Source organism: Trachypithecus francoisi, unplaced genomic scaffold (assembly GCF_009764315.1).
Source record: "Trachypithecus francoisi isolate TF-2019V2 unplaced genomic scaffold, Tfra_2.0 Lachesis_group18, whole genome shotgun sequence".
Taxonomy (NCBI): domain Eukaryota; kingdom Metazoa; phylum Chordata; class Mammalia; order Primates; family Cercopithecidae; genus Trachypithecus; species Trachypithecus francoisi.
Window position 1 is genome coordinate 8,601,646 of NW_022681463.1, and position 13,706 is coordinate 8,615,351.

The 13,706-nt window shown below is 41.2% G+C and overlaps 1 pseudogene; it reads right to left on the reverse strand.

Annotated features, from left to right (window-relative positions):
• Window positions 1–526: 526 nt before the first annotated feature.
• LOC117063658 lies at window positions 527–2,045 on the reverse strand (annotated as a pseudogene).
• Window positions 2,046–13,706: the final 11,661 nt, after the last annotated feature.

A 13,706-nucleotide genomic window follows, 5' to 3' on the forward strand; every position in this document is an offset into this window, starting at 1 on the left:
AAACTGTCCTCCAGTGTTGAATCCCATATGACTGAACTAACTCTGTGATTCTTGGCTTCCCAACAGTTTCGTCGCTGAGCCCTTGTTCCTTTCTATACGGTAGAGGAGTATGTTAAAGCTGTTCGGGTAGATCACATCTCTGGACTGTTTTCACTCCAGGAGAGTGGCAGTGCGGCTTCTCCAGGGCTGAGAGCCTGAGTCCAGGTGTGCTTTCGGGCTCTGGGAACCAACACTGAAAGGGGGAAGCCATCCTTGTTGAGGGAGGGACGCGTTCTCCCATACAGCCCTTACAGGGTTCTTCTTCCTCACTCGTGCTGGAGTGACCAGTGTGATTGAGGCCAGCAGGCCCTTCTCCTGGGCATGGGAGGTGGGGGTGGGACAGCCTCCACTCCACTAGCTCTTTTCTTTCTTTTTTCTTCTTTTTTTAGAGAAACGTTGTGTTTAATGGTAAAGCTTAGCACACTGCAGAACCAGGAATGGTATGGAGTCACAGCAGCACGCACAGGCAGGGGACCCCCACGGAGCCTCACATGGGAAAGAGGATGAGGAAGGCAACCATTCGACAGAAGAGCCCCATGGCCTCAGACAGGGCAAAGCCCAGAATGGCACAGGAGAAGAGCTGCTGCCTGAGAGACAGGTTCCTGGCATAAGCAATGACCAAGCTGCCAAACACCATTCCAATGCCAGTCCCTGAACCAGCCACACCAACTGTGGCTGCCCCAGCACCAATCAACTTGGCTGCTATGTCAATGTCCCGGAGACAACACTGGTCTGGAACTCCCGTTTGACCACCCGGAGTGGGCAGCAGCTGTAGGAAGACTGTTTAGATGAATTCTCTGGACTATTCAAGAAGGAGGCAGACACAGGCCAGATTAGACCCCAGGTACAACAGCAGCTCCGAGCTGGAGAAATGAGTAATGCCCTGGTGGTCTGCACTGTTTCAGTCTCCCAGCTTTAGCCCTTGGTCTCAGCACTCCAGCTCTTTTCTTCTGTTTACTTTATTGGGACTTTTGCTGCATGGAGGAAGATGGAAATAAAGCTTCAGAACAATACAGTTGAAACATTGGTTATGAGAGTCTTTGTTCCAACATTTGTTGGGGGGTTGGCGGGGTGGGTGTTCAATTAAGCCACAGGGGCTTAAATTAGGATTTGAGAAAAAATGTACTCTTTCTCAAAGAAAAGTCACACCTCGATGTCCAGACAGGTGGGCCCACTGGCTTAAAGCAGCGGACCCAGCAGTGGTCAAGAAGGTAGAACAGCCAAAGCACCCATGTCGTAATCCACTTCAGAAGGGAAAACAAACTGGCATGGCCTGAGTCCGAATGCAACACCAACTCTCTCAGAAGCCAGGACTGCTATTGATCGGTCGACTCAATAGACATCAGTGCAAATCGTATACAAGAAACCCTGAGTGCTGTTAGAAGCAAATGACTGATTAGAGGAACAGAGCAAGGAAATGCCATTAAGTAACAGATGGGCTGGGCAAGTTGGTTCACACCTGTAATCCTAGCTCTTTGGGAGGCTGAGGAGGGAGAGTTGCTTGAGGCCAGGACTTTGAGACCGGCCTGGGCAATATAGTGAGAACCCACGTCTAAAAAAAAAAAAAAATTTAATTGACCCGATGTGGTTGCATGTGTCTGTAGTCCCAGCTACTCAGGAGGCTGAGGCAAGAGGGTCACTTGAGTCCAGAAGTTCAAGGCTACAGTGAGCCATGATTGCACCACTGCACTCCAGCCTGCGTGACAGGGTGAGACTCTATCTTTAAGGGAAAAAGAGTGAGACTCTGTCTTTAAGGAAAAAAAAAAAGCAGTAATGAATATACACACAAATATGCAAATCTAAATAAATATATAGGCTCCGTACATAATAGATAGAGCTTATTCTCTTGAATACCTGAACTTGCCACCAAGACTTTGGTTCTCAGCCAAGGTGAGAGTGGGAGAAAGAGGAAGGTGAAGCCTACACAGGGTAACCTTGTGAGTACCTCTTCCTTCACCCTGATCTTTCCAGCAGGCTCCTGGCTCCTTTTCCCCACCTTTCTTCATGTTCTCCTCTCAGAGAAGTCACTCATTAGCACCTGCACCATCAGACGATGTTTCCACACACAATAAAGAGTTGCACAAGTAACATTAGAGTTTTTACTGGAATATATTTTTGAAAAATCTAACTGATTCTCTTTTTTTTTTTTTTCTTAACACCTTTGGTGTTGGGTTCTTGTTTGTTTTGTTTTCTGGAATTATAGAAAAAAATATTCCCCTGACCCTATGCTCAGGCAGAGTCAAATAAACTACCTTGAAAACATTTAGGGAAGTTAATTATAGAAAAAACTTTTTTTCTTTCACTGTTTTGCAGCTATGGGTGTAAAACTAGACCATAGAGAAATGGCCTGCTTTACACCAAGGCATGAAACTGCAGTGGGAGGAAGAGAAGGAGGTGGGAAGTGAGGAGATAGAAGGAAAGCCGATGCCATGAGACTCCCTCTGCCTTGTAGGCTGCTCCTCCTGGACACTTACCTTCAGAAATCATTCCATTTCCATACCAGCTTTTCCATCTCTAAACCCAGAAAATGATTCCACAGGTGATAGCCCCAGAGCAAGCCTTTCTGACCCCTGTCCAGTCCCCCATCTGTCCCACTATCCTCTTAATACCCTTTTCATTGAATTCCAGAGGGCTTCAGCCCATAGTAAAATGAAATTACAAGTATTAAACCTTGATCTCTCTTGAATATAATTCATTGCAAACACTCGTGCCCTTAATCCTTAGCGCCCAAATAGCATAATTTTTTAAATCCTCTTATTGATACCCTTTTAATTATTACTCTCAGGAGAGAAAAAATAAATCAGCCACGACCCAGCCACCTCTCACCTTGTCTCTTTATTTTTCCTTTTGTTCAACAAGAATCTCGTGCCTTTTTCTCACATTATCCCATTATGCATGCTCGCTGTGAGGTGGCATTCTCGTCTGTATGTGACACAATGTGTCATTGTCCAAGGGCTACCTACATCAGCCTACTCTGGGGAAAAAAGAGCTTTTACCACACACAAAAAATAAATCTGTTCAGATTACCCACTTTAATCATTTGGTTAAGTATAGAGCAATGAGCAACAATACATTTTTTTATTCTCACTAGGGACAGAACGATGTTTAATTAGGCATTTAAAAGCGACTGTTAACTTATACAGACCTCATCACAAATGGTTTTTCAACCAGTTCAGTGATCTGAAACACCAATTAGTTTCAATTCACGCTCCTTATTATCTGTCCCTCATTAAACCATTTAGTTCAGAATCTAAATTCCTTTCTATTCAAGAGTGTTGATGTTTTACTTTGGGTAGGAAGAATTTTTTTTTTTTTCCTTCTAAAAAGGCATTCTGCAAAATGTCTTCCCATATATCTTTTTTTTTTTAATTAAACAAGCAATGCAGAGCTTCTTTTCCTGAAAATGCTCTTTGTTGATACTGCTGTTCTTAAGTTCAATCTATCCCATCAGGGGCTTCGTGGAGGGCTCTGGTGATTTCTCTTCCAGTGCTGCTTGTCCTGTGAGCATTTGCAGCTGCGCCTGTCAAAACCCGGCTCCAATGCTGCCACCTTGATCTCTGGGTAAGGCTTGGCCTCTCCGGGTATCTTCCTCTCAAATGGAGTCACAGCTCTGCAGCTAGTCCTCCTGCAATGGCTCATGGTCTCCATAGTGGATTTTTTTTTTTTTCTCACTTCGAAGTCTAGCTTTAGGACACCAAAAAATACACAGAAAGAGCATGCAAGGACTATTGGTCAAGGTACTCCAGAGAAACAGAATCCACAGAAGATAGACAGAAAGAAGCTTTAGGGAATTGGCTCATATGGTTGTAGAAGTGACAAGTCCAAAACCTGCATCAGCCCCCAAGGCTGGAAATTCAGGGAAGAGTGAAAATGTTGCGACCTTGAGTCCAAATTTTGCAGGGAAGCAAGCTGGAAACTCAGTCAGAAATCCTATGTTCAACACTTGAAGAGAATTCTTTTATTTTTCAAGAAACCTTAGTCTTTTCTCTTAAATCCATTGGCTGATTGGATGAGGCCTACCCAAATCATACAGGGTCATCTACTTTAAGTCTACTGATTTAAATCTTAATCACATCTAAAACATACATCCACAGCAATGTTAGGATTTATATTTGACCAAACAAAACTGGACTTTATGGCCTAGCCAAGTTGACACATAAAATTACCCACCCTAGGTGGAGGATGTAGCCTGGGATTTCAATAGCAGCTCTGCCACACACTTACTCCAAGACCTTCCATGGGCCTCAGTCTCCTTATCTATGACATGGTTCCCCAAATGGAATAAATGAGAAGAAATATTGGCTCCACTCTTTAAGCCAATCACATTTAAATTCAGATAAGTTTCCAACTAGTCATACTTCATTGTACTCAAAACAAACCCTATCTGGCAATAGGGTTCAGGTAGATTCCTGTTGATGTGGGGAAAGCTTTGGTCTTGAGAGTCAATATGGGAATAACATGATAAATTCGTTAAGTTAGACAGTTCAAAGTCAAGCAAGATTGTGTTGGACTAGAAAGCTAGTATATTAATGTGCAATGGAAGTATGGCTGTATGGTGCAGAGAAAACTATAGTAGAAGCCATGTATCCTACATGTGCAATGCTGAATCAGTCACTTGCCCTCTCTTGACCTCAATTTCCTTTCCAGAAGATAGAAAATTTGGACATAATGACTTTAATGTACCTTCCAATTTCAAGCAGGAATCTATTAGAATTCTTGTTTTCTTCCTGAATCGTTTATATTCATTAAGAGGTATTTGATATTGGTTAAGTCAAATGTTTTAAGCTTTTAAACCTATTAAGGCATAAAGGTAATCTGAAACTTCAAGACTAAAAAATTCTATTTTACTGGGCTCTAGGTCACATAGCATAATAACTATTTATATTAACTACTGCAATGAAATCAGTCAAAAGTTGCATTTTTATATCATCTATTCAAACTTTTTATTCTCAAAAGATCTTATGATTAAATCTTCCTTTAGCCAATTTGGTATCAACTATTCTTCTTTGACAGTGTCTAGGGTGATATAATAAAATATCACTGTTCTTTCTACAATTTAATATTCCTCAGTGGAATACACTACTTTGTGGGATTAATGGTCCATGTTATTACATCTTTTTGATCAGTTTAGATCCTTCTCACTATTTTTTACTGCTTGATCTTTGCTTCCAAACTATAATTTCATTAGAGGATAAGAGTTAAAATGGTACTATTTTTAGAAAAAAAATTCAATAGTGATACATACTTTGTTAAATGAACAACAAATATTTGTTAGTGGATAAATAAGTAAATTAATACAAATGTATGAGGAAACTCTCCAAGAACTTCAAAGTGCCTTGTATAGGACCTTAAACATATAAGGTACATAAAAAATAGGTTTAAAAGATTAGAGAAAATCAATGCAAGAAAAGACGAAAAAATATATATCCAAGTGTTGATTACCCAGCCAAATACTCAGCCTTATTTCCATATTTCTCTCACCCTATCCAATATTCACTCAACACATACTGCTTAAGTATCTGCTGTATGTCTGGCACTCTGTTGGCCACTGAAAATATGGCAATGAGCAAAACAGGAATGCTCCCCACCTCATGGAATTTATACCTTCTCACCTCTCTTCTCAAAACCATACAATAGGCGCAGAAGATAGAGATGATACCTTTATAACAAACTAAAAAATTCAAGAGGTTGGTGGTGGTGGTTGTTGTTTAAGTAGTGTTGTTTACTTGATTTTCAACGAACTGCTCAATGTACATACACTTCAGTTACCAGGCCACTGTGTTTTCCTTTGAAATACAGAGCCTAAACCACATGGACCCAGTCTGCTTCACCCAGGTAAGACACTTGGGCACCCATCAAGTGAGGCACAGCCAACCGTGATTGACAGCATGGGAGAGTCTTTCTGGGTGTCACTGTTAGTAATGACCTCATAGGACTCCCCTTGGGCCTAAGAATGACATAGGACAGGTGTACTTCTCAGCAGTCTCTGTGTCAGATGTGGATCAACCTATCTACTGGGGCAGCTTCATGCTGTCCTCCAATGTTCCCGCCTTTGGGGGTAAGACATTGCATCCATTGGATTCAGCGTGTAGTCAATCACTCACAAAGTCATTTACTTGACATTGATTTTCTACCCCATTTTCACTGTCATGTATAATATCTTGGTACCAAAAAGCATGTTAAGAACAAAATAATTGATTCCATGGCTTCATAAACATAGTATCAAAAAGAGATGAAATTCAAACAACTCCATTGAAAAAGGGGTTGAGTGCATGAATAAAAGATTTAGTAGGAAGTGCAGTTGGCATTACTGGCTAGAATCAGGCTTGGGGGTTTCCTGTAATTTAAAATGATTTACGCTGCCTAGCAATCATTCATGGAACCCCTACTCTTTGCCCCTGTGCTAGACCCTGGGAACACAAAGATGGATAGAGATTCAGCCCCTATTCACTCTGGCCCGCAAACACCAGTCAGATTTTAGATTAACACATAAATCTTTGACTCTTCCGTATGCCAGAAAAATGTAGGCTTTGTAATTATGACTCTAACACTTTTCCACACTTTCCCTTCCAAAAATATAACTATGTTTACATTGAACACTCATTGAAATGTTTAGTTCATAGTCTTCATTCTCTTTTACTAATATTTCCGTTTTCTATTTGAAGTTGGTAACGAATGATTAGTTTTCCTCAGAACGTTAAACTAACTATATCTTCCCAAGCAGTTTTAATAACAAAAGAATACTAAACTTGGAGAAGAGGCTTATCACAAAAGTTTTATTGCTAGAAGATTTTTGGCCAAGAGAATTTCCAAGCATATAATTTGCAGGCTTCTACTTTACCCTGCTCAGTCCTGAAGCGATAATGGTTGTCTGGTCATTTCTGTCTGCACAAGAATCCTGCCCCACCCCCTAGCCCAGCATAGAAATGTAGAACATTACTCGTCAGGCCCGCAGCCGCTTCTCCTGATTACATCAGTCAGATGAGACGTCTGCTGATCCTCATCTCAGAAACGGCTCTAGAAAAATGATTCTGAAGACTCTTGATAAGCCTCCCCAAAATTTTACTTATAACTCTAAATATTACATATTTCACTTTTGCAAAAAAGGAAAAGCATGAAAATTCATTAATATGCTCCACCCCACCCCAGGTTCCTCTTTCCCATGTCTATTCATAATTGGACTATAAATAAGGTCCAAAAAACTACAGCCTTCATCTACCAGACGGAAATGTCCTGGGTTAAGCCTAAATTAAATCGTATTTGTTGTAATTCAAAGATATTTTTCTCAGTCTATTATAATACCCTATTTTTCTGTCATCTATTATCTCCACAAACAGCCATGGAAATAGCTTTACTGATACTAAAATGAGCACCCCAACTTCTAGAAAGATTAATATGAATTTATTTGCATAATTAATTCAAATGTTCTTAGCTCCTTCCCTGTCATTAGCAAAATAGAATGGAACCGTGAAAAAAAGATTGATAAGCTTTGAAATGATAATAATTCAATAGGTAGCAAATTATGTCAGCAGCCTGTGTCATTTATCTATTTATGCAGTGGGACAATTATTTACTCTGCTTTGTTTCAAAAAGGATTTCAGGTGGCTTCAGTAATTTCTGCAGCATAATCCATTTGTTGAAGGGAAACTTTTAACTGATAACTTATGGAAGAGTTGGGAAGAAATTTGGACAAATTATATCTAAGACTTTTAGAGCAAATTGTATAATATTTCACACAGTTAAAAAAAAAAAGAGAGGATACCCTGGTTGGACAAGAACCAATGGATTATGAAAATGGTTTGGATTCCTTCAAACTTCCATAATTACTTTCAATTGTGCAGTTTTCCTGACAGTTGAGATTTCTTAGTCAGGCTTCAAAACCATTAGCATTACATAATGCTGAACCAATTAATGCAGCTAGCCAGTGATTCTCACTCCCCTCTAAAACCTTAGCACCACAAGGAAATATTTCTTTCCCACTTTGTACTTATTTGGAGACAAGCATTTAGTGACCCCAAAACCCAGTGCCCTCTTTATCATACCCTTTGGTCCATTTTTGATGGCCAATGCTACCATTTAAAGACAGCCAATTACTATCTCTTTCATTTTATTCATCAAAAACTAAAAGAAAGAGAAATGAGATGTCTTGTTCATGCCAAATCATATACTTTATCAGAGACTGCATAAGAAAAATATAATAAGCCCTGACATTCTGTCTTTCATTCTCTTCATGAATTAATACATCTATTCCTCTAACATTAATGAAGAATAAACACTGTGACACAAATCTTTTCAATCTTTAGAAAATTCAAACCTCTTTCCCATGACAGTTTCATATTTCTTTATCATACATTTTACATTATTCATGGGTAAATAGCACAAATAATATGTTTGAGCTGTATTTTCTTACCATTCCCAAATCTATGTGTTAAAATGATAAAGACACAGATGTTACCATAGAAGCCCAAGACTCATCTTTTGACACCTGCTTTTCTTCTTCCATGTCATGCCTGCCCGTCTTCAGGTTCTGAAAACTACTCCAGTTAAATCTAGTTTGGGATTGGCTATGTCAGTTTCACCAAAATATCGATGTATGTGATATAACATGGATTCATATTCTTGTGCTATGTCTCCCAGGCATGTGCGTTTTAGGAATAAAAGACATTATCTGCAGTTAAAGCAACTGTGTTCCTAAGAGAACAACAAAGTGCTTGTCCTAGCCGGCCTCGCTGCTTTGTAGAGCAGCACATACTGAGAGGTCCTTCCATGATGGATGACAACCAAGGTCACCCTTTCACTTTGTTTGTTCTTGTTGTTTTGTTTGTTTCTTTTTTTGTTTTGTTTTTTGAGACGGAGTCTCGCGCTGTCACCCAGGCTGGAGTGCAGTGGCGCGATCTGGGCTCCGCCTCCCAGGTTCTGGCCATTCTCCTGCCTCAACCTCCCGGTTAGCTGGGACTACAGGCGGCTGACACCGCGCCCAGCTAGCTTTTTGTAATTTTTAGTAGAGATGGGGTTTCACTGTGTTAGCCAGGATGGTCTTGATCTCCTGACCTCATGATCCGCCCGTCTCGGCCTCCCAAAGTGCTGGGATTACAGGCTTGAGCCACCGCACCCGGCCTGTTTTGTTTCTTTGTTTTGAGATGGAGTTTCACTGTGTCACCCAGACTGGAATGCAGTGGTGTGATCTCAGCTCACTACAACCTCTGCCTCCCAGGTTCAAGCAGTTATCCTGCCTCAGCCTCCCAAGTAGCTGGGATTACAGGCGCCCACCACCATGCCCAGCTAATTTTTTGTATTTTTAGTAGAGATGAGGTTTCACCATGTTGACTAGGCTGGTCTTGGACTCCTGACCTCAAGTGAGCCACCCACCTCAGCCTCCCAAAGTGCTGGGATTACAGGCATGAACCACTGCACCCAGCCCACCCTTTCACTTTGGAAGTGATGGTGAGCAGCAAATAACCGGGACAAAGATGGGGAAGATAAAAGTATAAAATACCGTCTCTCAAGCTTATGGCCTAGTGGGAGTGAATAAAACAAACAAGTAATTCTAGTATGAAGCATAGCAATACCAGGGTCAGTAGAGATACAAAGTCATTTAAGATAAAGGAATTCACATTTATTGTGTGACTTCTAAATACTGAGTACTATACATGTGTTTTCGAGAATAATTTTATAATACCATCTCAAAGGGAAATTATTATCCCCGCTGGAAAAATGGGAAAAATAAGGGTAATCAAGCTCATTTTCCCAAGAGTATGTAACAAACAAATAGCAAAGTCAGAGACTGAGTCATGATTTTCTGGCACACTCTTTCCACGTACAATGTGCTGGAAAACACAGAAGGGGCCACATCTGACCAAAGCAGCTTTGCCAAGTAACTGGCATTTGAGATAGACCTTGGCAGACAAGATCTCAAAAGCCGAGTTGAGAATCAAGAGGGAATTCCAGGCAAAGAGATAGGCTTGAACAAACATCGTTGAGACGGAGAATGTAAGACGTGTTCAAAAGAAAATGTTTTGTCTGAATTTTAGAAAATACAGGATAGTGTAGATGCACCTGGACCTGGACCCAGAATACCTGGGTCCTAATCACCACTAGGTCACTGAGGTATAAGCCCTGAAATTGGGGTTCAATATTAAGTGCTGCTTTGACATCTGATAAAATCAAGTTTCAAATGACCACAAGTTTCCCTCCCCACTCTGCTCCCACAGGTAAGGTCCCCTAGCCAAAAACACGAATTCACCAGGGGACCAGGCACAGTTCCTGCTTGTCTTTGGGTAGTAGGTTTTGGTTCCCTGCCAGCCTGCAGAATTATACATACAAGCCACTCACCCCCATGACCACAGCAAGGACCAGGGCCAAGTCCCCTTCTTGTTACTACAAACCCACCTCTCACAGGCCCTGACTGTCCACTCTGTTCTTGAACCATTGCGTAGCCCTGCAGACTGTCCGCTGTCCTCTTCCCTATGCTGTGAGCATATGTGACAATGAAACTGCTGTCTGCCCCACTTTGCCGGGGTCAGTGTCACATGTTTGACCATCTTCAAATTCCTAATGTAGGAATCCCTCCCTCAAAACACCGTGACAAGGAGACAAATAACCACTTTTAGCCATGTGCCTTTGGGGAAGCTGCTTCGTCTCTGTGTGCGTCCGTTTCCTCACCTGCAGAAACACACGTGATCATAATGCCTATTTCATAAGGCTTCTATAAGTGCCATAGATGTTTGGTGGCTGTTAATCATGGGTAGCCCTGATATGTTACATGTTTTAACATATTTAGTCCTTACCACAAACCTGTAATGTAAATATAGTTATTATCATCATTATCATTTTTCACTACCAATGAGGAATTTGAAGCAGAGAGCAGGGACACAACTTGCTGCAGATCCCACAGGTAAGTGGCTGAGCCATAATTGAGATTCAGGCAGTCTGGTTGCAAAGCCTTTATTAGTAGAGAGAGGACTGAGAGGTCCCCAGATCCACTCACTTAATATTGGAGGCAAGAACACCCTGCTTTTTCTTTGCTATTGCACTTACCAAGTTGAATTGTAATTCCTTGTTAATTTTCTGCCACCATCATTTGAAAGTGCATTCCCTAAAGGCAGGGACAGAATTCACTGTTGATTCGATGGAATCTCTAGTCCATTATCTAAAACAGTGCTCAGCCTGCTGTGCAGGCCCAGCCACCTCTTCCTGAACAACAGAATGAGTGACTTCTCCATGGCCAGATTTCTGGGGCTCCTCCCATTTCTGCTGCTGCTGAGTCTCTGCATGATTTGACTCTGCTGACTGCACTTCTTTGGAAACTAGTCCTGGTTTACGGGGTCCTGAATTATTCCCTTGCATTCTCCTTTGAGGCCTTTTCCACCGGTCCCTGGCAGAATTTCTCTAAAGCTCTGTCATAAGCCATCTTCTGTCTATCTATTTACATCCCTTCTCAGGAAACTTGCAGTTATAGTGGAAAGGCTCCCTTTCATGCAGTAGACTTGAAATTCTGTGTCTTTAACCCTCATTTCCTTCTCCTGCTCTAAATGCAAAGTTCCAGCTTTTGTCTCTCATCATCCAACCATCCCCACAAATTCAACTTGCCTAATATGAATTCCTCATTAGCCCCACGCACTTGTACTCAGATTCTCCCCCTTTTGCCCCATATTTGTAAATAATGCCAACATTTCCTTCAACATTCAAGTTGAAAACACAGCATGCCCCCAGTAGTAGCAAAACAGCTGAAGATTTGATGGGCACAGCATTTTCTACCCAAGCTCTCCTACCCTGAAACCCTTAACACAGAGCTTCATTGCCTCTTGCTTCCTTAGACTTATAATTTCCATTAACAGGTTTCCCCACCTCCAGTTTTTCTCTGCGTTTTCCCACTCCCACATCACTGCTTGCTTCATCACAAGCCAGAATCTCAGCTCTGAACATTGATGGAGGAGTTTGGGGATCAAATTAGATTTATACTGCATTTGAAAATGGACCAGGAGATAAGAAAATAAAGATAGAATGCATAAGTGACCTCTCCAAAATGGAAAATGTTGATAGTGAGGGCAAAGAACATGAGAAATTAAGAGTATAAAGAAAGGATGGTGAGGCCGGGCATGGTGGCTCATCCCTGTAATCCCAGCACTTTGGGAGGCTGAGGTAGGCAGATCACCTGAGGTCAGGAGTTCTAGACCAGCCTGGCCAACATGGTGAAATCCCGTCTCTACTAACGATACAAAAATTAGCCAGACATGGTGGTATTCCCAGCTACTTGGGAGGCTGAGGCAGGAGAATCACTTGAACCCAGAAGGCAGAGGTTGCAGTGAACTGAGATCGCACCACCGCAGTACATATGGCCTGGGCAATAGAGCAAGACTCTGTCTCAAAAAAAAAAAAAAGAGAGAGAGAGAAAGAAAAGAAAAAGAAGGGATGGTGGATGAAACAGTGCCATCTGGAGCACAGGTGAGTGGATTCAGTTTGGCCAAGAAAAGCCATGCTGGTTCTAGGTTTAGATTTGAAGCAGAGAGGACAGGAGCAATATGGAGGAATTCCGAGATGGAGGGAAAGCTGAAAGCACATTGGTCAGATGACCTTAATTTCTAACATGAAATGAGGTTTAATTTGTATGGTGAAATAGTGGAAGGTGTGGGTAGAATCAAGGACTTGAGAAAAGTGGAAAAAAAAATCTAGTGTAGATAGTTTGAGGAATCTACTGAGATATGAACATGAAAATAATTCTGGTGTATGTGATCTCTTTTCCAAATTTTGAAGCTTAACTTGGTTGGTGAGATAAGTATGATACTCCAGGCCAGTCCTAGTTACTCTATTCAGTTCTCAAACACTCCAGGAAGGCTCTCTATACACCAGGTTTATGCTAAGCCATTGAATACTGAGCTAAGCTCATGCCAGAATTTCCATGGGAAAAGATGAAGAAAAAGGAAAACTATAGCAAGAGTTGTTTATGACATAAACAAGGAGTTTGCTGCTTCCCACATATTAGGGAAACAGTTGGATTACACATCAGGGCCTGGAGACTTTAAACAATACTATCAGGAAGTTAATGGAACTGGAACAAGGAAATTACTATGACTCTGCACTCCATAAAATAAAGAAATGAATAAAAGTGCAGTTTATCACTGGAGAAACAATAGAAGCTAAGCTGATAAAATAACCAAAGAAAATAAAAGAACAATGTGATCTTGCTGGAATGGAGTCGATCATTTTGTGTTGAAGATTAATACTTCTCTCTAGAACTGCATAGGCAATCTAAACTTGGTGGGAGGAAATGTCATTTTATAGCACCTTTCTGACTGAAACTCAATCACCGTGTGTGTAGGTGTTATGGTTTCTAAACCATATGAGTAAAGAACATACGTTGTCTCATTTTAAAAGACCAATTTTTTCATGTACCTTTATTGAGCATATCTCAATGTAAGTTAAGGGAGTCAAATAACAGAGTCTGCTCAGGAATTGAGTTTTTGTTTTTGAAATTCTGTAAAATAAACTGTTTTCTTCTAGTAGATAATTAACATTTCATGGAGTCTGGTTCCCTGCCTATGGGGAGCGGGCTGACTCACTGAACCACAATGGTATCACCAGTTCCTTTCGCTCCAACAGAGCGGTTTTGTGAAAGGCTAACGAGGTGGTCTTCGACAAAACTGCAAACAGAGCAGTTTCTCTCTTGA